This window comes from Fistularia commersonii, chromosome 18 (assembly GCF_037954325.1).
Source record: "Fistularia commersonii isolate RoL2024-O1a breed Wild chromosome 18, RoL_Fcom_v1.0, whole genome shotgun sequence".
Taxonomy (NCBI): Eukaryota; Metazoa; Chordata; class Actinopteri; order Syngnathiformes; family Fistulariidae; genus Fistularia; species Fistularia commersonii.
The window spans coordinates 5,395,233-5,419,349 of NC_141301.1; the positions used below are offsets into that span (position 1 = coordinate 5,395,233).

Genomic DNA, 24,117 nt, shown 5'->3' on the forward strand with positions numbered 1-24,117 from the left:
CTGGGACGCTGGGATTCACTGCTGAACCCTCTGGAGATGTCGTGGGCCAATCAGCGAAACATCAATGAAGGAGGGCGCTCACTTGACAACCTGAAGGAGGCCATCGCTCACTTGAAACCCCACAGAGTTTCTTCTTCGGTGCCTTAGGCATGATTTCATCAAGGGATACCAACACCTAGTCCTACACAACAGATCTCATAATTTTTGTTCTTATAATTTCTTGAGAGATATTACCTGGATGGATGTGGCGGTATATGTTTTATGAGTAAGATTTACATATGCTCCTGTTGACCAATCTAATTTCTGGAGCTCAAATGATCTTTCAAATTACTTAGTGCACAAACTTAGCAGTCATCCTGGCATATGCTATAAATTGTTAGATATGGCATTGTATATTGCCTCAGACCTCATTTAATTCTCAAAATCCCTCTCTTACGACCTTGGAGGTTCTGCCGTTGTTTCGTGATTCAAGTGTAAGCAGCTGAGATGAATTGTGTGCCTTGAAGCTTTTTCTATATCTACAAAAAATAGTTTTCTCTGATACAATAACAACCTCCCTGAATACTGTGTGGAAGCAATATCAAGACTCAAAACAGCATCAGCACTTCAGTAATAGGTCATTCGTGATATCTGACTGATGTTTGGCTAGATGTCTGCAGTAGACGGCTTTTTCTTCCTCACACTGCATCTGTTTTGAAGATGGATAGATAATAAATTTACTATAATAATACACTTACTACACTTGTGATATATACCTAGATTTTTTTTTTAATGAATAAGGGTCAATATATAGCATTTAATAAGTTTTGCTCCAACAAAAAATGTACCCACACTCAAGGCTCGTTAGCTGAGGGTAGTGACCGAAAGAATGAGCTCATGGATGAAAATAGGTGAAATTAAGTTTGGACACCTATAATTTTGCAAGTATTTTTGTTCTTTCCTTTGTTTTTTCTCTCAAAGAAATTAGAGGCATTGTTGAGCATTGACTGTGGAGGTGTTAGTCCAGCAATTTACAATGTAAACTTGATTGAATTCGAAGTTGAAGTTATTCAGCCTTTACCTCCAGCTGTTTTTCATTATTCTATTTTAGTGACTCAAATTTTGGCAGCTTTCTGATTAACTTCTGGTTTACACACCTCTATATTCTTGAATTTTGGAGATGTTTCAAGTAGTTTCCTCCACCCACTCATGTCCTGTTCATAGAAAGTTCACCTCATACTCAAGCCTTGTCTGACATGCCAAAACTGCCAGTTCTTTTGTGTCGTTTCTCTCTGGACAGCATTTCCCCTTTCTCTGCTATTGTCTCCATGTTTGCCTGCCTGCACAGACACTCTCAGATTGGACCTTTTCCATTTGGATTCTCTTTGGATTTTTTTCCGTGTGCACTAGCAAGTTCTCAGAATACAGCTCATTTTTTCAACACGTTTTTAAACCACTCCTTAAATGCCTACATTTAAGATTACATAAAATCCCAAGAAACTTAAACAAAGTGCTGTCTTTCATGGAGGAAGAGTTAAACACAATTTCAACAACATTATTGACGGATCAGTCTGATGTTTCATGGCAAAAAGATCAACATGAAAACATTGTGACCCATCGCGGGAAAGATGTTCAATTTTAAATAGTTGTATTTCTGAGGGTGTGAAGACCACACATCTGCCAGTTTCAGTCAATAAAAACATCACAAAGGTTCTTCGAAGTGTAAAACTTTTGAGGACTGCATGTCCGGAAAACTGAAGGGATTTTTTCCCTCCCAGAGGAAAGCATCAAATAAGGCATGGAAAAAGGTGAGAAAAATATCAATAATAGTGAGAGGATTAAGTCATCTTGTTCATTTTGACTGTTTCTGCAGGTTGGAGTTATTCTGGCCCCATTGACATAGCATAGCAACATTCTGAAAGTCCTTCTGTGTCTCAGCTCATACACACCCACCTCTTCATTAATCTACATCTTTCTCTTCCTCCTCGTTCTATTCAGATGCCACTTTTTAGTTCAGACCAACAGTACATTAGCCTTTACTCAGTTGTTTCATTTTCTCCCACTTCTGAACACTGCTATGGAGCGCACTTGGGATCATGTGACAAAATGCTTTGTTTTGGCAATTATGTAGAGGGTTGCTCTCTATGAAGACACAGTTTGGTGCCGGTTTCTTTGGCAACCATAGTCCTTGACACTTGCCAGGTGGCTTTATTCGAGTGGTTTAACAGAAGTGCTTAAGTGGTACATTTCTCTTTACTTTGATCAGTATGTGGTTGGTTTTGTCAGAAATGCCCCTTTGTCTGTTTCCCTATAATTGTGTATTCAGAAAGGCTACTCATCTCACTTGAAACTGTGTTAGAAAAAACAGACAGGTGCTTTTTAGAGGAAAAAAATAGATGAAGCTGTGAGGCCATGGTCATCCTGCAAAGGCTTCAGTCATCCGCATGGCCGGCAATCAGCCTGCAATTACAGGATACTCTCAGTTAATCATTGTGAAGAGTCCACTTAAATTATGTTTATACTACGTGCACACAGTGAGGTGCTGATGATGCAGGTCAACTTTGTTCTATCCGTAAAAAAGAAGTTGCAGACACCCACTGTCACACATCAGTGGGTGAATTTAAAACTGATGTTAAAACTGACACTTAAAACTGATGTTTATTAAATACAACTATTTTTTCTTTTGAATCAACAATTTAATCGTATTTTATTAAATTCAGAGGGAGCCATTGCAGCCAGACTGATCAGAACAGTTCAACTATGATGTATTTTGATATAAATAAATAAATAAATAAATGAATAAAATAAGTTTTTGAGAATTACATTCATAATTAGTCACTTATGATTAAGTCAATGAAGTGCAATACTTTGAATCCTGAAATATTATTGAAATGCAGTTTATTTGAATTCACCTTATTGAGAAAAAAATGATAGGCAGACATGGATATGATATAACTATCCATCCATCAACTGACGCTTATCCTGCTCTCAGGGTTGCAGGGGATGCTTGAGCCTATCCCAGCTGTCATCAAGCAAGAGGCTGGGTACACCCAGGACTTGTCAGCAGTCCCACATATACAGACAGACTGACAGACAACTATTAAAGCACTCTCCCATTCAGGGCAATTTTCCCAATTTTTTCCAATTAACCTGCTGTAAGTTTCCTCCAGAGCACCCAGAGGGAACCCACGCAGACACAGGGAGAACATTCATCCTTTGTGCTTTGAGCCCGAAGTGCTATCCACTGCGCCATCGTGCCACCTCGTGATACAACTATAAAAACAATAATTTATATTAAAATCTTCAAAAATGCAATAAACTTGAAAAAACATTCAGTTCATTTAAGCCAATGAATTAAGTTGCTTCTTGTTATGTGTGAGAAAGAACAACACATAAAATGCAGTTTTAAAGAAAGGTTTTGGTCTAGCAAGGAATTTTGGTTGTTTTGTCATGATAATCAGGGGGTTGTTGTGCACAAACACAAAACACAGTGTATTTCATGGTGAAAATGGAGCTGGATTATTCTGACAAACAACACAATCCTTCCATGGAAAATTTGATCATAGCATGTAATAACGGCATGGAAATAGACCTTTCTACATATTTCAAGTATTCAAAATTTCTTCTTTTGTCTCATACAACATAGAAGATAGGATCTCAAAGAGAAAAAAGAACAGGAGAAAAAAAGAGATTAAATCAATGTGATGTGACAGAAAACAGCAAAGTTACCATGAATCAATAGAAGAGTGTGGTGCAAAGGATTAACTATGACTGGTGCTGAAGAAGATACAGTACATGTTAATCCTGCACTGCCTTTGTTTGAAGTCTGATTAGCTAATTAGAAATGTTAAAATAACATCACAGAGAAATGATCAAGGCTATCTGGGATGTTTATCTGAAGCGTAAGCCAACCTATAGTTCAACCAATTAATCTTGATCTTGCTATCCGGTTAAGTTTGAAAATATTTGCACATTTATGCTACACCTGAAGTAAATCTGGCTGAAATATATTCTGGATGAGAAGGACATCTCCCTCTGTATCTGCTGATGAGGATTATTTTCATCCCAGCAGCAGATATCTCATTAATTCCTGTGAAAATACCATCTGGGGACAACATCAGAATACTTGACCAAGGCCAACACACCATAAACTCCATAATCAGCGAACACCCTCCCACAAAAACAAAACCATCTCTCTCTTCTTTCAGTGTTTCAGCAAAGCTGTGAACCCACCAAGCCACTTAAAGTCACAGAGAAAAAGGTCATGTTGATTGAAGAGAAAATGACCCGGCTCAATGGTACATGGCCGCAGTAACAAGCGCATTCAGCTAGCTTCTGAGCTGCTGAATTGCATTAGCCACCTTGTCAGGTTTGAGACACAGTCAGTCCACCCACTGACCTGTTGTGCTAGATGTAATTATCGGCTGCAGTTCTTTTGTTGCGTTACAGGTAATTGATGCTTATTTCCTCAGGAAGGGTTGAAATCTGTATTGATTGTCAACTCAAGTAGGCCAAGTTTATCACCGGCTCTCTTCCTCCTTCCTGAAGAATCAATACAAATTTCACCCAACAACCTCTTTTGCCCATCTTCACAATTCTGGGAACTGAAGGTCCCACTCATGCTTATCTAGTCTGCCAATCCTCAGTACCTTCATGGCATAGTGGCGAACCACAAAGCACTGCTCTCGCTCCTTAACTCTCTGCTCATGAAATCCAATTAAAGCCTCACTCACTAATCTGGAATTAATTCACTTTAGATGAAGGTGATTGATAACAGCCCATGGAAAATTCACCCAGGTCGCCCGTCGACAGCCTGACTTCGACAAGCAGAAAGGGGCTGAGCAAATGGTCGATGAGCAAAGACAGCTGCGAATGTTACATTCAACAAATATTCTTTTTGTATTTATATTTTATCTGCTTTAAAACTGCATTAAAAACACTATTTTCCAAGGATCAGAGAATTCAGAGAGCCACACATCATAGTTCCCGGCAGGTTTGGCTGCTAAGCAGCTCTCACCATCAGTGACTGATGTGACAGAGATACAGTGGAATACTATGAACAATGATAGGGGCTGTATACCTCAACAGAATAGACAACAATCTAAGATGGAGTCTGTGGCTGATGAACACCTCCTCCCCTGTAGAGTAATAATGTGCACTGAGCCAGAACCTCAAAGAAAAAAAAGGTGCATGAGTAGAGGGTTGAGAATCCGTGCCTCTGTAGAATAGAGCCCTACAAACTGGCTCCGGGGAAACTTGGTGATAAATTATGAGATGATGACAGCTGGACTCTTCACTGCTCCAGTTTCCCCAAAATAATGTACCTGTCATTCAGCTAAATTACCACAAACTTATTTTACTTGCTTCCAGCTGTATTTATCACATACTGTGGTTTTAGTTATCAAGTTGTTTCGATAGCCATTGTGGGCATTAAAGTTTTCGCATCAACATAGATATGGTGAATTCAGAAATTTCTAAAAATACAAATTCTCCAACATCAATTAAAAAGAAAATATTACAAAATGGTTTAATTGGTGAAACATTCATTATGCAGAAAGAAAGCAGCAGTGAATGAATGGTTTCAGCACAGATTGCTGATGGCTGCAGCTGCCCCTCCCTTCAGCTTCCTGGGCCACCGCAGAATGGTAGGGACGGTCAGGTTCGTGAGGATGTCAATACAGTAGAACCCTGGCTTACAAACGCCCCTTATCACTAAAAAATAGGCCACCAGTTTTTGATCAAATGTAGAATTGAGCCGTGAACATACCTTGGTGCACAAACAAACAAACTCACAGGCTTTCTGCGTTGCGCCGTAGCGGCATTTGTGAGTGCATTCATCGTTGTGTCCTCCTGTTAGAATGCTTTTTTGTGCTTTTTTTCAGTAAGTTAACCCTCATTAAGGCAGCTGATGTGGCTAAACTCCAAGTAGAAGTGTTAGCAAGGAACGAAAGAACACCAGAAACACAGAAATAATTAAGGTTTAATTTAATTTTCTGCATTTTGCCACAAATAAACCTATAAAAAAAAGTCAATGCAGTGTATGGTTTTATGGCTCCATACATGACCCTGTAATTGACATGCACTGCTCCTGTCCATAACCTGTCTGCGGCGTCCATTTCAGCTGGGATGTCCAAGAGGCCTATTATCTTGTGTATGAGGTAAGCAGTAGAGACTATGAATGAAAGTTGACATCCTGCTTTTGAAATAGTTTTTAAAAACTGCGTGTTATCCGAAAAATATTTTTATTCCTAATTGAAGAAGTTCTTTGAAAAAAAGAAGCAAGGATTATTCTAGCCTTTGTCTAATTTAAACACTCTCCTTTTTCTTTTGACATAATCCATGTTCACGTCTTCATCAAATACAGTATAAAGGTCTGTGGGAATTAACTAGTTTTGTTAAAAAACTAGATTATAATATTCTTAGAACAACATTCCTCAGGATACAATTGAAATCACTAAATCTTTTTAATTAATTTGTGAGAGAGGGGGTTACTTTTCTTTTGAAGAATGGTCATGAAAGAAAGAAATTGTATTTTTCAGTAAGGAGAAGCTAATAGAAAAATAATCTTAATGAAAGATAATGCCTTGAAAATCCATTTCCCCCAAAACATGCCTTATATTCCCCAATGTGCAGAAACACACAAATTTTCGCTGTCTAACAAAATGCTTCAGGTGTAATACAACAACAGTGTTCGTAACTCAAGATCCTTGCAGGCGCTACAACAGAGAAAACAAAAAAAACTGATTATGATAGACAGATAATGGAGGAAGGCACACCCTCACTTCAGAATTAATGGGCTCAAATCACTCCATTTAGGTACTTCATTTCACAGCACCAACTGAATAAAACACAAACTATTTTTGGTAAGAGCTTAGAGTAAAGCCCAATCACTACACAGAAAACTTAATGACAGTGGAATTGCTTTGAAGAGGGAAAGGATACTAAACCAGATACTTGAGAGGCTAATATCATTGTACAGATGTCACTGAGCTGAACCTCTACGGGAGCTCATTACTTGGATTTTGGACAAATGAATTGCGATGCATCCCCAATCACAATTAATTGAGGTTTTCTACAGGAATAAGAATTTGCTGATGAAAGATGTTGGAAAAGAGCTGTGAATCTGGCACACTCAGGTTACTTGCTGCCACTCATTCTGGCCTAACATGCATCTTTGGTTTTTCATCTGTGAAACAAAGACGTGTGCTCAATCTCAGGTGTCCCAGTAGGAATGAGTCAGAATCACTCTGTATTGTGTGGCAGTAGCAGAGAGGGCTGCTGAATAAAGGTAAGAGTCAGGTTTTGTCTGGAGAGGAGTCATACATCATCAAGATAACAGCAAACTTCTGCAGCTTCAAAGGTCTCTTGTTACAGGAAAGTAACTATGTAGAAAATTAATGAGTTATGAATCATGTACCGAGAGAAAACCTCATACAGCACATCATGATGCACACTGTCATGCTTTGCGTGTTTCTTTATTCATACGGTTGTGATAAATAGACCTATTTTACTTCTGTTCCTCTCCATAGTGTTGTTACTGATGACTTTGTAACAATGAATTTTGATTCTGATTCTTCAACCATTGATTTCATTGCTCCTAATCAACATGCAGGATTACTTTAAAGTGTGTTCCATATGGGCAATACTGGCACTCTCAGAGGGCATCCACTTCTGAAACCAGTGAAAGTCTTTATGGCTGAATTAGCTGTGAACTCAGTCTATAGGAAAGAGAAAGGAAGAGAAAGATGCCCTCATATTTTGAGTGCAATGCAACCTTGAAATGTTCCAGCTTTAGGCCTCAAAATAGATTTATAATCAATTCAAATTATTCAGCGCAGACACATTCTAGGTGATGACAGAATAAGTCACTTTTACAATTGTTGAGTATACAGCAGTGGTGGATGTTCTGTGTGTACGTTTTCCTGGTGTGTTGCATAATGGCAACAGCAGAGATTAAGCGGTGAGATGCATATTTACAAACGACAAAACACAAAACAAGCATTGACAGTAACAAGCTACACAGCGGAAAAAAAACACCATGCTCATTAGATTTCTTCTGATATCAAGTCATACAAGTCTCAGCAGATTTTTTCTTTGACAGTCACCTAACAAGTACTTGCACACTGAGATGAAGGTGGATTTTCCTTGAGCTTATTTTAGTGTAACATGCACATCTAACAACAGGCTGTTTTTAGCTTGTCGTAAATCAAGCAACCTGGCAAAGCTGGAAAAAACAATTACTTTTTGAAATTAGGGAATATGTTCTTAGAACAGGCTGCCATATTTTTCTAAGATGCTACTTGCTAATATATGTTTTATGTTGAAGGTGTTAATACTGTTCACTACAAACAGCAAATTGGACAAAATCATATGACATGGCTTTGACTTGTTCACTCAAAAAATGTTTGTGCATTTGTTTGTTTGTCTGTTTGTTTGCTTGCTTGCTTGTTTGTTTGTTTTTTATTTTCAAATGTTGAACTACCACAATGAGTAAGGGCATAAGAGAAGACAAAGCCTCCATTTAAAGCCATTCTGCAAATATTTAATTTGTTATATTGACACAAGGGCTGAGTCCCCTCTCTCTCCTACATAGCCACACATACTGTTTCATTTCTTCATTGATTCACTTTGCACCAAAGCTAATATCAAACACTCTACATTAACCGCAGCTTTCTGTTAGAACAGAACTGAATATAATTCTATTACTCAAAGATGATATGAGGGCACTACCTATATGTGCACCAAACAAGTCCCCACAGCTGAGGAATATCATGGCTGGGTCAACAATTGGCTACAGCTCTATTTGAAATTGTAAGTAGTGACATAATTGAGATCACACGAAAGACAGCACTGTAATTTGGATGACACATAGAAGAAATGTTGCAATTTCGGCAATATATGATTAATTCCACATCTTTTACTTCCACAGGTTCCACAGGACTTTCGATGCCACACTAAGTGTGACAGACTTCTTCATTGAGCTGGAATATATCAGACTATATCCAGCATATGGTAAAAGTTCTTGCTTATAAAATTGATATTTGTTCATTTTTAAAACCATCACATCACAGAAATGTGAGAGCTCTTGACAGATAATTTCCCTTGAACTCTACAATTTAGTATGAATCTGTTTATTTAATCTATAATTCAAACTGAAAATGTAAACGGACCTCAAGACTACCAACGATGAATGGATGCAGTGCAATCCTCATAAGAGGTCTTTGCGAGCTTGAGTGATTGAGGAGCTCCCTGGTTTTGCCTCTTTTTGACAGTAATGAGGCAAGAGACTCGTGAAGCTGTCAGCCCACTCAGTGTGTGCTGGCGGGCAGGCCCCCTTTGATGGCTGTTGATGAGAGAAGCGCGTCCTGAGCCACTGAGGTGAAAGTTGGCAGGATGCGGAGTCCATCCAGATGGGGTCTCATCTGGCCCTTTCCTCTCAACCCCTCTAAAGACTGGCCTCCCCTGTTACGACAGATTCACAACAGTCTTTTACTCTCAAATCACACCAAATGAAGATAAGAAGTGCCCCACACATCAAAAGTAACCCTGATTGCCAGGGATTTCTCGCCGAGAGATCCACCCCTGACATTTAGGGTTTGTCTGATGGCCAGAGATGGAAAGGTTAGATTTCAGATGTCTAAAGATGAATTGCATGGCAAGGGCACAACACACACCCAAGGGATATAACAATTTAATGAGGGAAATTCAACAGACAGATAAGGGGCGGATGAAGACCGGGTTTAAAGATATGGATCCAGTGTAAAGAAAAGGGGATGCTAATGGAATATTTTTTGTTTATTTCTTGTCCTTCTGTGTCTGAATATATTTTTGCACAATGGCCCCTGAAACACACAATGAGTTTCAATGTGATGCGGGAAAAGATGTATGGATGGTACCATCACCTGGGAAGACACATTTCCGCCTTTGAATCGATATTACTACGGTAAACAAAATAATTTGTAAAACTTTTGTGTACTACAATTTCATTTTGACAAAATACTGATATTTATCAAATTATTTTTTTCATTCATAAAAAAGAAAAGCACATTATACCTGCAAACATGCCAGAGCAATTGGACTGGAAGCAATTCTTGAGAAAATATTTTCATATTCACAGGTGCAGTTCTCATTTGCATCATTTGCAGCTTTAAAGATATGAAAAAGATAGATAATCAACATTCAAGAAGAAACTGTTTTTAAAGATAAATATATTTTACTTTGACTCCATAATTATCACTTGGGGAATGCAATTTCCCCAAAAAACTTCATCCTGCTCAAATATGGCCCCTCAAGTGACCAAACATAACTCAGAACAAATGAAAACAAAAACGAATGAATAAAGAAATGAAAATAAGGCACAAACTGTGTATGGAAATCAGTGCTGCTCTCTTCCACTGGGAATTGAAAGCAGCAATGATTTTCAATGTGCGGCAGATCCCTCCACCGTCCCTCCTTTCAAAGCCCACACTAATGCCCCTTCCGAAGCAGGGCCCCCAGTGGACCACCTCCATGCTGAACTGGGTTACAACTGTGCTGACACATGGGATTCAATCGATACAAATCAGTGAGAGTGCCTCAAGAAGAGCAGGAGGCAACCATGGAACTATTAGACTATTGTTCTTCATTGCTCATGGAAATCAAAAAAACTTGATGTCAAGACAGAATGGATAATAACAACTGATTTTTGTTTTGGCCCCTTTAATTATTACCATTATCACAATTATGATCATTTCATTATGTCTCAGAATTGTGTTCATTTAATCTGTAAGTGGGTGTTTGATTGTAATTATGTCACTTTGGCATATTAAGTTGTTCTTTGGCGCATAACTAGCACTTAGCATATTCGAACATATGCTAGTATGTGTGCATATCAAGTTGATTAAGGCTGATCAACTATTTTTACTGTTTTAGATGCAGTATGTAATATTATTTTCTTAAAATTGGGACAAAGCTTGCACTGATCAGTGACAATGTAAGTACCAGTGATTCCAAATCCATTCGGTAATACCCCTGTAATATTTTACTCTTCGACAATCTGATTACCAATATTATGGGCTGGTAAAAAAAAAAAAGCCTAATCCCAATGAAAATACACAAATGTATACCTACTAACGGGAAGAGTAGGCCAAATGTCAGGATAACTCATTGACATTTGACTGCCACTCACCCATGTTTCTACTGGGCCACTAAAAGTATCCTTCCCTTAAACTTTGCATTTCATAGTTGTAGATCTCTATATGTGGCCATGTGATTGATTGGCGACCAGTACACGGTATATCCCTCCTTCTTGCCCAAAGACAGCTGAGATTGGCTACAGCTCCTGGGGCAGCACAGGTAAGGAGTTAGTGATTGTGTATAGGAATGAATAATATATTTGACTTTTTGTATTTGTTATATTTCTTGACATCAAAAATACAAAATGCCAGAGGATCCAGGTAATATCAACCTACAGAATAAATTGAAGAACTTAAACTCCCCCACTAAAGGTGAAATGCACACTTCAAAATGCTCCCCCGGGCTCTTAATGTTTTTTTTTTACATTATGACTTCCTCAACCCACCTTATTTTTTAAATTGTAGTTTGCAGGACGTACTTGGTGGATGTCCAAAGAAACTCAGTTTCAAATAGGGACATTGATGCCCTATTAATTTTTTTTTTTTTTTTTACTGGAGTAGGTAAAACAGATTATTTCCAGCACTTGGTGAACTGCTCAACAGGCCCACCTCTACAATCGTATAATAAACATACAATTTGCGTAATTTGCGTTATAATAGATTGCATATTACCACATGTTTTCTTTTTGCTACCTCATACTTAAGAAACTCCTTTAAGTTTAATGTTCTCAAGCCCAAAACCAACAGCTTGAACCAAATAATTGCCTTTCTGATAATTATTTTAGATTTTTGAAAACCTTTGTGAAAAAAAATAGCAAGCATGCAGAGTGACTCTGCAATAATCTGAGTTTGAAATATAATATTATATAAGCCCTGAAAGAAACTGATAGGTTAGTAATTGCACACTTTTTTTTTTTCTCAGAGGTTGTTGTGTTTCACGGTAAGACTTCTTGGTGACAGACATTCTAGGTCCTAAGAGATTAAAAGCAGCTGATCTTAATGCCTGTTTAAAAAAAAGACCTTGGGCAATTTAGAAATACTTTGGATGATAAAAGCACTTGACTAAACGCTCTAACTTGTAAAATAACTCATATCATTTGTTACTGCAAAATTATTTCCATAGTTAATTAGGTTTAAAGGTGGCACAGTTATGCAGTAGTGAGCTGTGGCTTCAGCCTCACAGCACAAAGGGCCCTGGTTCGATTCCAACAGGGAACCGTTCTGTGTGGAGTTTGTATATTCTCTGTGTACGTTTCCTCTGGGTTCTCCAGTTTTCTCCTACAGTCCAAAAAATGCAGAAGACAAACTGGTAAAACTGCCCAGATGTGCTAAAGAGAGATTGAATGGTTGTGTGTCTTTATCTGTGGCCCTCCAATTGACTGATTATTGATGGCAGCTGGGATGGGCTCCAGCATGCCTCAGAAGCCTGAGTAGGACAAGCGATGGACAATTGATGGACTAAGTTTAAAAATACCTGTAGGTCGATATCTTATATAAGCCTCACGTTAACAGATACTCTGAGTAATGTCTCAGTGTAACTCTAGGTTAGATTATTAATGGATACAGTTAAAGAATGAGAGGAGGAAGGAGTGTTTCGCAAGCTGAGGGAGAAGAAACAAAGGTAAGAGTCTGGGATTGAGAGATGGGACTTTGAATATTTGGACTATGGCAGGAAAAGGTAGAGAGTTGGTTGACTTGATGCAAAGAAGGAAGGTGGGTATACTGTGCATCCAGGAGACCAGGTGGAAAGGTAGTGACGCTAGCAGCTTAGGAGCAGGCCTTAAGTTGTACTATCATGGTACTGACAAGAAGAAAAATGGAGTGGGAGTTATCTTGAAGGAGGAGTTTGTTAGGAATGTCCTGGAGGTGAAAAGAATGTCAGATAGACTTATGAGTCTGAAACTGGAAACTGAAGGTGTGATACTCAATGCTGTTTGTGGCTATGCCCCGCAGATGGGATTTGAGTTTGAGGAGAGGTTCTAGAATGAGCTAGATGAAGTGATGAAGTGAATATACACAGAGGTGAGAGAGTGGTAATTGGTTCAGACTTCAATGGGCATGTTGGTGCAGACAATAGAGGGGATGAAGAAGTGATGGGCAGATCTGGTATACAGGGTCGAAACACAGAAGGACAGATGGTGGTAGGAAAAAGGATGGAAATGGCTGTAATGAACACTTTTTTCCAGAAAAGACAGGAACATAGCGCAACTTATAGGAGCAGTGCTAGGAGCACACAAGTAGACAACATCTTCTATACATATGGTAATCTAAAAGAGATCAGTGACTGAAAAACAGTTGTAGGTGAGAGCGTAGCCAGACAGCATAGGATGTGCTTTGCAGGATGACTCTGGTGACAAGGAAGATCAAGAGGACAAAGGGAGAGCAGAGGTCAAGGTGGTGGAGACTGAAAAGGGAACAGTGTTGTATGGATTTCAGGGAGGAGTTGAGAAAGGCTCTGGGTAGTCAGGGAGAGTGTCCAGCTGATTGAACGACTACAGCTAATGTTATCAGGGAGACAGGTAAGGGAGTAATTGTATCACCTGGAAGGAAAGTACATAAGGAGACTTGGTTGTGGAATGAGATATACACAGGACTGCAGGATATATACAGAGGAAACAGTTAGCAAAGAAGAAGTGGGACACAGAGGACTGAAGAGAACAGACAGGAGTACAGGGAGACATAGCATAAAGTAAAGATAGAGGTAGCAAAGGCAAAACAAAGGGCATAAGATGACTTGTATGATCGGTAGGATGGTAAGGAGGGAGAATGATCTAGACAGGCTGGCAAAACAGAGAGATAAAGTTGGAAAGGGTGTACAATAGGTCCGGGTGTTTAAGGATAGAGAGGGAAATGTATTGACAGGTGCTAGAAGAGTGATGGGAAGATGGAAAGAGTACTTTGAAGAGCTGATCAATGTGGACAATGAAAGAGAGGCAAGGGTAGAAGAGGTGACTATTGTAGACCACAAAGTAGCAGAGATTAGTAAAAGGGAAGTGAGGAAAGCATTGAAGAGACTAAAGGATGGAAAGGCAGTTGGTCCTGATGGTATACTTGTGGAGGTTTGGAAGTGTCTAGAAAAAGCAGTGATAGAGTTTCTGACTAGAATATTCAACAGGATTTTGGAGAGAGAGAAGATGCCTGAAGAATGGAGAAAAAGTGTGATGGTGGCCATTTTTAAGAATAAAAATGGGGCGCAGAGTTGCGGGGACTGAGAGCAGAAGTTGCATTTGTGGTAAGCAATGTGGCTTCATGCCTAGAAAGAGTACTACAGATAGAGTATTTGCTTTGAGAATGCTAATAGAGAAGTACAGAGAAGGCCAGAGGGAGCTGCATTGTGTTTTTGTAGACCAAGTAAAAGCATATGACAGGGTGCCAGGAGAGGAGCTCTGGTATTGTATGAGGAAGTCTGGAGAGGCAGAGATGTTACACTGGTGCTGGAAATGTATGCTGGCGGTGAGACAGTGGGGCGGTGTGCTGTAGGGATAACAGAGGAGTTCAAGGTGGAGGTGGGACTCCATCAGGGATCAGCTCTGAGCCCCTTCTTGTTTGCAGTGGCGGTGGACAGGCTGACGGATGAGGTTAGACAGGAATCTCCATGGACCTTGATGTTTGCAGACGACATAGTGATCTGTAGTGAGAGCAGAGAACAGGGTTAGGAAAATCTTGAAAGGTAGAGATATGCACTCGAAAGGAAAGGAATGAAGGTTAGTTGCAGCAAAACAGAGTATATGTGTTCTGAATCACCGTTACATCCAGAGGGATGCGGATGTGGAAGAGATTAAAGAAGATGTGGAAGAATGTGGAAGAGGTGAAGAGACAGGTTCAAGCACATTGGAATGGATGGAGAAAAGTGTTGGGGGTACCATGCGATTGAAGACTATCATCCAAAATGAAAGGAAAGGTGTAAAAGATTGTACACCTCAACACTTACAATGACGAAAAGACAGGCGGAAGAGATGGAGGTTGCAGAGATGAAGATGCTAAGGTTCTCTTTGGGAGTGACCAGGTTGGATAGGATCAGGAATGAGTCCATCAGAGGAACAGCGCATGTAAGATGTTTTGGAGAGAAGTTGAGAGAAACCAGACTGAGATGGTTAGGCCATGTACAGAGGAGGGATGGTGAACATATTGGTAGACGAAGCTGAAATTGGAGCTGCCAGGCAGGAGGTCTAGTGGAAGACCAAGGAGAAGATTTATGGACGTGGTGAGAGAGGATATGAAGGTAGTTGGTGTCAGAGAGGGGGATACAGAGAATAGGGTTAGATGGAGAAGATAGATTTGCTGTGGCGACCCCCGAAAGGAAAAGCCAAAATGAGAAGAAGAGCATATATTATCAAATTAGTTTGGAAGGTACCGTATATGTATGTATATGTATGATCGGTATCGGTCCGCATTGTCGGTTGAGAGTCAGACCCGTTTCCTGAGAGAGTTGGACTCCGTCGGGGCTGCCCTTTGTCACCTATTCTGTTCATAGCTTTTATGGCCAGAATTTCTAGGCGCAGCCAGGGCGTCAAGGGGATCCGGCTTGGTTTCTGTAGGATCCAGTCTGTTTTTTGCAGACGATGTGGTTCTGTTGGCTTCATCAGGCCATGATCCCCAGCTCTCATCGGAACAGTTCACGGCCAATGGTGAAGCAGCCAGGATGAGGACGGGCACCTCCAAATCTGAGACCATGGTGCTCAACCGGAAACGGGTGGAATGCCCAATCCACGTCAAGGAAGAGGTTCTGCCCCAAGTGGAGGAGTTCAAGTATCTCGGGGTATTGTTCACGTTCCCATCCTTACCGAAAGAACAAGATCACGGATACAAGCAGCCGAAATGAGTTTCCTTCGCAGGGTGGCCGGACTCTCCCTCAGAGATAGGGTGAGAAGCTTGGTCATCCAGGTGGAGCTCGGAGTAAAGCCGGTCCTCCTCCATATATAGAAGAGTCAGATGAGGTGGCTCGGGCATCTGGTCAGGATGCCTCCTGGACGCCTCCCGGGGAGGTATTCCAGGCATGTCCCTCTGGGAGGAGACCATGGGGAAGACCCAGGACACGCTGGAGAGACTATGTCTCCAGGCTGGCCTGGGAACACCTTGGGGCCCCTCCATAAGAGCTGGACCATGTGGCGGGGGATATGGAGGTCTTGGCCTCACTGCTCCGACTGCTGCCTCCCAACTCCAGATAAGAAGGAGAAGATGGACAGATGGATGGATAGTTTGGAAGGTGAAAGAAAATGTTGCAAATGATGGCAGATCTAGGATATGAGCGTGCTCAATTCATTAACCTGTTGACTGAGAATTAAAGTAATCAACCCCCAGTGAGTCAAAATATAAAAGTAAAATCCTGATACAGTAGCTCCCTGCCTTATTATTTTAGGTTGCCTTTGATAAAGGAACATTACTATTGCAGCTAAATTTGTGAAGTTTTTAGAGAGCACAGTTTGTTAATATTCGGCTGCAGAGGAGAAATGTAAATCCTTTGCAGAAATATTTACGGAGTATATCAATTTGTTTATGATTCACTCCACATGTCACCAGAATCTGCTCCATCTTGGTGTACATACTTTTTAATGGCCCTTCTACCAATGGGACTTGAAGAATATTTTTTTTACAACTGAATAAAGTAACTCATAAGTTAATATTTCAATTAAAACTGCAGGGGGAAAACATATTATAATTAACGTTGAATTCATGCTTGGCATAAAGTTTTTGATTTAATGGAAACAAATTTTCCTATAACTGGGTGCTGGCTGGAAAATCAAAGCTTCCAAAGGCCGATTGACTACCACCAGCCAAAACATTGATCATTCCACGCTTTGTCTCCCCCCGTAATGAAAACTAAACAGCACATTAAATCAGCGATGGACTTCTTAGCCATCTGCCAGAGCTCCAAGCAAATCTGGAGTTTAAACAGAGCGGCGTGGCAAAGCTTGTGTGTGTCTGTGTGTGTGTTTGTTGTTTCGCCTGTAATGATGGGGGGAGGGCCGTCTGTCATCTCATCACTGTCTTCACTGAATTGAAATGAAGTGTGTCCAGGGTTTTGGGGGAGGTGTCAGATAAAAAATCCTTAGCAGATTACCAGAGGACTTGAAGGAGGGGATGGTAGATGGTATGAAGAGTGATGAGCAAGAGTAGGAGGATCACTAAGATGTAAAGTGCTTCATCTTGTGCCTCACTAAGCACAGGAGAGGCAGGGCCAAACAGGCAGCAAAACTCTGTCAGAAATCTTGCGCACTTCAAGCATCTTGACTCGCATCAAGATTCAAACTGTGTGGGCATGCATCTCTGTGCTGATTAGTTCTGCTTGTTCTTTTTTTGGAGAGAGCACAACAGCTTGGATAAATATTTTAATGTAGATTCATGTATCCTTTTCTTCATATTATGGTATACGATCCAAAAGAATAATCGAGTTATGTATAACATAAGACCTCTCTTGAAAATTGATTTTGTGAAAGCTAGTTTATGCTAGGGGTCAATATACTGATATTTAAGTGGTTGCTGTTGTAAATATTGCATTAGAAGAATAGAATAGAATAGAATAGAATAGAATAGAATAGAATAGAATAGAATAGAATAGAATAGAATAATTTTCCAATTTCAATTTCACAGACAGGAAATTGGATAAAGCAGTATAGGTGTAGAGGTAATTATTGATAATATGAAACAATAAGATATAATAATATCAGAAGAAATCTAAAAATATACAATAAAGATATAAAATATAGGCGATCTATACTCAGTAAAAAATGTACAAAAAGTGGTTACTAGCAGGATACATAATTACACAATTATTAGTTTACAATTAATAAAGCAGGGAAAATATATTGGACCCAAGTATTCAGGTGAAATAATGCCTGTGATGCAATTTGGCAACAGGTGCTTTGGTAGTATATTATATATTTTGATTTTTTATCTTAACTATGTCTTAAAATTACATTAGTCATTAGACTCCCTCTGACCACCCTTTGTTCACTGAACAAAGTGGTGCAGAAAGGAAACATTATATTGGTGCAGAAAATGTTGCAGAAAGGAAACATATTATTGGCTTTTAGGAGAATAGCTGAAATGAAGCAAATGAATCAAAACTTAAGATATATTACAATGCTGCAGAGAGGAAACATAACCAAAAACATAATTTCCTAAATGAGGATTCATGAATAATGTTTGATAAATTCAAACTGTCAGGGACCTTGAGGCACTGTGGCTAATTGTGCAGTGATCACCATATTTATGCATATCATTAGGCCTTTGTGTGATTAATAATACAATTACTTTGACGTATTGCACTATCTACCGGAAATTATCCTGGATCTTCAACTTTTTCTTCAAACTGCCGCACAGATGTGTCCAGCAATTTGAGCCTACTGCTTGAAATGTCGTGTAAACTTGTTAATTCATTCATTCATTCATTATCTATACCACTTACCATCCACATAATTTTGCAGTGGTGGGTGGAGCATATCAGTTGTCATTGAGCAAGAGGTGGGGTATACTCCAGTTGCCAGTCAATCATACCTGAGAGCCACATGTAGACATACAACCATTCACTTTCTCATTCTCGTCTGGTCAATTTAGGGCACTACTGCATGGTTTTTGACTGGGAAACCAGAGATCCCAGAGCACTCCCTCATAGTCTCGGGGAGTGCATGCAAACTCCACCCAGAAAGGCCCCACGGTAAGAATCAAACCTAAGACGTGCTGGGAAGCAGAAGTGCTAACCACTACACAGGCATACTATTCCGATACAATCTTAATTCTTGGAAAATAACTCAAGATCTGAGAGCAAAACTGTTGCCAAACAAAAACCCTGCCTTTTGTTTTGGAATCCAATCATTTACCACCCACATGTTGGCATCTGCAGCTATTTTCTTTCTGAGTGTTTATTGGCAAATAAATTGGAACTCAAAGATGTCAAGACAATTATGATAAAGCTTTATGTATGTGTTTTGGAGATTATTTAATTTGTCCTATTTCAGACAGTTGTGTCGAGGCTTCATTCATCAAATCAGAGGATACTAGAACAAATGAAAACAAATCAACACAAAGCAGATTTTTCCACAAAAGAAGTTTTTAAATAATTCTTTAATCAAAATGATATTTGAAAAGCTCTGAAGAGGATTATGATGTAAAATCTGGTCATACAACAGTGACAGTTGTCTCCTTATGTCTCCCACGTCGATCCTATACAACAATCCTCTCTAATTAACCCAGTCAGGTACTGTATGAGCCTTAGGCGCTGTGCACAATCAGTGTTCTCACTACATCCTCAAGCCTTTTAAAGTGCAGGTAATTATTAAAGACACAGCTGTTAAAATGCAATGAATATATATAGTGACTGTGAGTGTTGACCTGTGAGAGTCTTAGTGTGATAGTGATGTGTGCAAGTGTACAATCAACATTTTCTGCACTGACAGCTGCGTCATAACAACAATTCAATGTCCTCAAGCAAAATTAAAAGGGCTGAAGAATGACTTATCTATGTATGAGCATGACTCTCATACCTCAGGGAAGTGGTTTTGCATTAAACTGCTATTTGTGATTAAAAATAATATACTGGGTGTAGGACATTTTACTCTGATCAGATGGATTTTATTTCACCGAAGGAAAACTGTTGTTGCCAAGTGAATAAGATATGCACTGTTTCATCCATTGTGGTGTATCTCATGGAATAAAAAGTCCAAACTTAGGAGACAGACATGTACACAGACAAACAGTCACACACAAGTGCTAAAATTGGTCCCCTCCAGGGTCTATTCAAGATTCAAGTTTCAAAGCATTTATTGTCACATGTACAGTGTAGAATCGAGTTTCCCTGTACAGTGAAATTCTTACTTTGCTGTCCGCAGTACATTGAGATATGTGCTGATAGAAGAGAGTAAAAATCGTTATATGATATAAATATGATTATAGATATGAATGTGAACATTGCAATAGAACTGTGAGTAGAATAGAGTGCAATAAGACATTTGAGTGCAGTTTGGTGTGCAACTCACAAAGTGCAGGTGCAACGATGAGTTGCAGTTGTTTAAGTGTCTGACGGCAGTAGGGTAGAACGAGTTCTTTGATCATGTTGTTCTACATTTCACCTTCCTGTACCTCTGTCCAGAGGGTAGGAGTGTGAACAGTCCATGTTGGGATGGCTGTGGTTCTTGGTGTTGGAGGCATCTCGTCTGAGGACTCTGCGGGGGTAGATGCTCTGCAGAGAAAGCAGTGGGGTTCTGGTGATCCTCTCTGCAGTCTTCACCATTTGCTGCAGGGGTCTGCAGTCCAGAGCAGTGGTGCTGCTGTACCACACAGTGATGCAGGTGGTTAGGATGCTGTAAACAACGCAACCCCCTCAGCCTCCACAGGAAGTACAGCCACTGTTGAGCCCTCCTGACTGTCTGCTTGGTGTTGAGGGACCAGGTGAGGTCCTCACTTATGTGGACACTCAGGTATTTAAAGTTGCTCACCCTCTCAACCTCAAGACCTTGGAGGAGTAGTAGCTGATGAGGTCTCCTCTCCTTCCTCATCTCCACTATCATCTCCTCTCTCTTGTCAGTGTTGAGGGTGAGGTTGTTGTCCTCACGCCACTCTACCAGCATGGCCACCTCCATCCTGTAGGCTGTTTCATCTCCCCCGGTGATGCATCTTATCAATGCGGTGTCGACTGCAAACTTCAGGATGATGTTGTCCTCATGGGAGGTGACATACTCATGAATAAACAGGGTGTAGATGATGGGGCTGAGGACCCACACTCCCTGATGAGTGCCCATGTTCATGATGATGCTGGCTGAGGTCCTATTATCTATCCTGACAGACAGGGGGCTGCCAGTCAGGAAGTCCAGGAGCCAGTCACAGAGGGTGGGTTGCAGGCAAATGGTGGACATTTTGTGTGTGAGTTTGTGGGATATGAACGTGTTGAATGTGGAGCTGTAGTCCACAAAGAGCATCTTGATGTAGAAGTCTTTGTTTCCCAGGTGGGAGAGGGAGGGTGGCTGCTATGGCATCTGAGGTTGACCTGTTGGGCCAGTATGCAAATTGCAGGGGGTCTTGGGTTTCCGGAATGTCATTCTGAATGTGGGCCAGGACCACTGTCTCGAAGCGCTTCATGATGATTGCAGTGAGTGCGACTGGCCTGAAGTCATTCAGGCAGGTGGCTGGGCTCCTCTTGGGAAGGGGGATGATGGTTGTGTTCTTGAAGCAGGCGGAAATGGTACACTGACTGAGGAAGAGGTTAAATATGGCAGTGAGGACATCAGCCAGCTCGTTGGCACAAGCTCTGAGGGCCTGTCCCAGGATGTTGTCCAGTCCGGCTGCCTTGTGGGGGTTGATCCTCAGCACTGGTCTGATGATACTGTTAGGGGTGAGGAGGAGGTGAGAGGGGCATCGGCAGTCCTGTCTTGTGTGTGACACCCCTTTGTGCTGTGGTTGGGGTTCTCGAAGCGGGCGTAGAAGTTGATGAGCTCGTCCGGCAGGTTGTCTGCGGTGATGCTGATGCTGGTGGTGGACTTGTTATCCGTGATGTGCTGCAGGCCTTGCCACATCCGCCCAGGGTCAGCAGTGGAGTAGAAGCCATCCAGCTACTCCAGCAGGAGTTTTGCCTCTTGGCTGTTCTGATGGCCTTCTTTAGTCTGTACTTAGCAGCTTTGTATTCCGTCTCATTGCCTGACCTAAATACATGAGAGCAGGCATGCAACATGTGGCGTACCTGACTGTTCAGGTAGTTTGGAGAACTTCCTGACTCTTGAGATTAAAAGAGGGGATGCTATATATCTGATGTCTAGACAATAAGGAAAGCCCAGAGTAATCAAGTCAGCTACCAAGCCTCGGCCCACTTTTTATACATTTACAACTTGGCCGGAGGACAAGAGGCACTTACGAGCCTGACAGTGACCTGTAGCACCATGAGAGGACAGCAATGAAGGTAAACACACAACCATAAGCAACCACCTCAAGGTTAGTGGCTTTATCTCTCTGAGAGCTGTGCTGCACATCTGAGTTCAGCTGTGATGCTGTTTGTCAAGCACAAACTGGTGCTTGTATTATACCGGCCATTGTGTGTCTTTCATCAATTGCCCTGCCTCTCTCTATCTGCCCACTACCCCTATGGGAGAAAAGATAAATAAAAATAGGCACTGCTAACTCTGAAAATAGTCCAGTTTTATTTTGTATTCATGGTGACGGTCTCCACTCTGACAGAGTTCTCTGCTTGAACAAAGGGGGGATTAAAAGTCTACAAACACTTGAACCTATGTTTTGGATTCTCACTCCCTAAAATTGTTTCCATTCTTTTTATGGTGTATAGTGACACTGGTAGAATACATACTTTATACTACATCACTTGAAGACACAACAGGTGGGAAATATGATATTACTTTGTGATTGTTCCACTACACAAGTCGCAACATGATGACACCAAACTGAGAGGTTTCATGTCAGTAACAAAGTCTTATTAAGTAGCACACCATTGAATGCCAGAGAAGTAGAACATATTGATGATGAAAACAAATGAGTCACAAAAATAAAGCAGAATAGGAAAAAATAAACATTTAATAGAAATGTGCAATGACAAAAACAAATAAAGAAATCCAACTAACTCAACCCTCATATATCTTACTTGGTTTAGTTTGCACAGATAAAGATTCCTTTTGGATCATCTTGACTGCCAATCCACTCAAATGATCTAAATAGATACTATTAGATAGAGCAGTCTAAAATCAGCATTGTCTGAAATAAAGCTTCTTCCAAGAAAAACAACATTACTGTATTAAATGGTTTGAGGCCAAGGAGGATGTGAACATCTGTGAGGCATTTGGGAAAGTATGACGTAGGAACTCCATCACATTATATGGCAAAGTAACTTTTTAAATGCAGGTGGATCAGGAGAGATCAAACAGAAAATCTATGAGATTGTCTAATAATCAAGATCAGCATTTTGGCCACCCTGTAAGCAAACCAATTACCAAATGCACAAAAGTTTTAAAGTTTTGAGCATTAATGCATGTTGGTGTGTGTAGGCAGTGGCAGATAAACGCCTTTTTTAAGTAGCATGACAGCAATCAGTTTTAACTTTTGCTTTTTAACTCTAATCAACGGTTTCAAGAAAAATGACCAAAACGATCATCATGGTGACGTAAGTTGTTAGTCTCAAGGAAGACTTTCAGAATTCTCATGCCATTTGACAGAACAATGAAGTGCAGTTGTATACACAGATACCCAGATGCATGAATGTGTGCTAGCTTTCAGCATAAAAACTGACAAAATCAAAAAAAACATCTTAAATGAGCCACAGTTTAAACTGTACAGTAATTAGCATCAGCAGAGGCCAAATTAGAGGCAAATTCAGAAGGCACTGTAATTCATACCAAAACCCAAGTATACTTAAATGATGTGGCTTGAATTATTTTTTAGTCAACCAAAATATGAAACAGGAACCAGGATTTTTGAATGTAAACCATGAATCATGTAAGAATGCCCAGGGGCCAAACATGATTAACTGATAACCCAAAATAAAAGTCAAAACACAGGATTATTTGCATAAAGTAAGATTCCACTATGAAAAAAAGAGAATACAACAGAAGTCATAACATGAAAAACATCAACTGTGAGGTTTGTCAAGGATATATGGTTTTAGGAGTATGCGGCAAGGATCATTTTTCGGAGTTTAAACCAAATATAACTTGAGCAATAAACTCAACACTGAGTTCTAAATGGTTTTCTTTGGTTACAAAAGTGTCATAGCTGTGTTTTGGAAGAAAAGTGAATGTGATTTGCGCTGCATGGCATGAGAGGTAGAGTGATTGTCCTTGGAACCGAACATTCCTGGTCGATTCCTGGCTCTTCCGAGTGTGTCAAAGTGTTGTTGAGCAAGAGACTGAACCACTGGTGCTGATGGACAGCAGCCAACAGCTTATAGTTCATCCATAATGGGTTAAATGCAGAGAAGGAATGTCCCCACAAGGTATTAATAAAGTATAAATTATTGTGATGAAAAAGAGCATCTCTTCAATTCCTGTTAAAAGCCACATACACCAGCACCTCGGGGCATTGCAAATTGAGT

General features: G+C 40.3%; 1 long non-coding RNA gene across 1 annotated transcript in view; it reads right to left on the reverse strand.

Moving 5' to 3' along the window:
- Nucleotides 1–18,529: 18,529 nt before the first annotated feature.
- The window catches only part of LOC147224233 (uncharacterized), a 47,402-nt gene continuing 41,814 nt past the window's right edge, over nucleotides 18,530–24,117 (reverse strand). The window contains exon 3 of the long non-coding RNA XR_015107471.1: nucleotides 18,530–18,590. This is a non-coding gene — a long non-coding RNA (uncharacterized LOC147224233). The remainder of the gene's footprint in view (nucleotides 18,591–24,117) is intronic.